General features: G+C 39.2%; 1 non-coding gene across 1 annotated transcript; it reads left to right on the forward strand.

Moving 5' to 3' along the window:
* The first annotated feature begins 247 nt into the window (after positions 1-247).
* LOC119334797 lies at positions 248-434 on the forward strand. The gene has a single exon (XR_005161558.1). It is a non-coding gene; the product is annotated as a U2 spliceosomal RNA (small nuclear RNA).
* The last annotated feature ends 908 nt before the right edge of the window (positions 435-1,342 follow it).

Raw genomic sequence — 1,342 nt, forward strand, 5'->3', positions numbered from 1 at the left:
CAGCCCAGTTCGTCCTAGCCGAAACAAACTGGGGCGATCGATATCTGTGGGCCGTGACCTTGTTGATGGGCTTCTAGGCAGGCCCCAAATAGTAGGAAGCACAGGCACAGAGCAGGTTATGCCGCGCATCTGTCCGGCTCGGCGAAGGACGAACGCAGCTTTGAGCTTTGACGCGTTGGTGGAATATATAATCCCATATCGCTGCGCACCTCAGCGGAGGCGGTTTAGGGGACCAATAAAACAGGACAGTGGGTCACGGTCTAAGATCAAGTATAGTATCTGTTCTTATCAATTTAATATCTGATACATGGATCTACGGATTCATGAGATGTTAAGTTAATTTTTTTGTGGGGAGGGCTCGTTATAGTGGCTTGCTACTGAGCCCTGAGTGTCACATGGGTGTTGCACTATAGCCCTTGATTGACGCACCCCAATCAAACCAAGTCAAATAATTTTTTTCTTAACTAAATCAAAACCAATTTTCTTTTTTGAGGCTAAATCCAAATTATTTTACATAACTTTGTAGTTGTCTTCCCACATAGAAAGAAAACAAGGTAGCCTGTATTCATCATGAGGGGCTCAGATTGACTGACGTTATGTCACCTGACCAATGAGCTAGCTCACCTAAGTCAGCCGAGACAAAGTCACTGAAATCTCAAGCCCATCATGTGGTAGTTTGCCAGCTAATATTAGTCTACCGCCATTAAAGATGGTTCAACGCATTCAAAAATTTGAAATAACTAGACAAACACTAAGAGCTGACATTTTGGTAAATGTATCATTTATATCCCAAGAAATAGTGTGGTTGTTGTTTGATAGTTTATAGCATAATATATCTTGTAGCTAGGACCAAAGCAGATGTTGATTGAAAGGAGAAAAAACATAGGGAAGTGGTATTAACCATTTGACTGAAGGATTGAATTAATGCGCACAAATATTTAATAAATCACGTGGGAAAAGGCTTCATCAATCCACAAACAACCAGATACCTTACAACAACATCATTCTGTACATAACATCTTCTGGGTTGAACATGCCTGATTCATCAACAACCCGAAAATTCTTAAAGGTTGGCCAACAATCAGAAAAAAGCTAAAATCAAGCATTTGAGATCACATAATCAAACGACATTAATTTTGCGATCATATAGTATGTCCGACTTTGAGATGCATGCAACATTCATCATCGTAGCAACGATAGAACTTTAGACAATGTCGAAGTTTAACATGTAAAAGATACTTGTGTAGTATGTGTAGCATAATTTACTCATGATTTACTTTTAATTTAAAATTTTCTTTCAATGTTAAGACATTAATCCAAGTGTCTGCAAGTTTATGGGTTC

The sequence above is a fragment of the Triticum dicoccoides genome, chromosome 7A (genome assembly GCF_002162155.2).
Source record: "Triticum dicoccoides isolate Atlit2015 ecotype Zavitan chromosome 7A, WEW_v2.0, whole genome shotgun sequence".
Lineage (NCBI taxonomy): Eukaryota > Viridiplantae > Streptophyta > Magnoliopsida > Poales > Poaceae > Triticum > Triticum dicoccoides.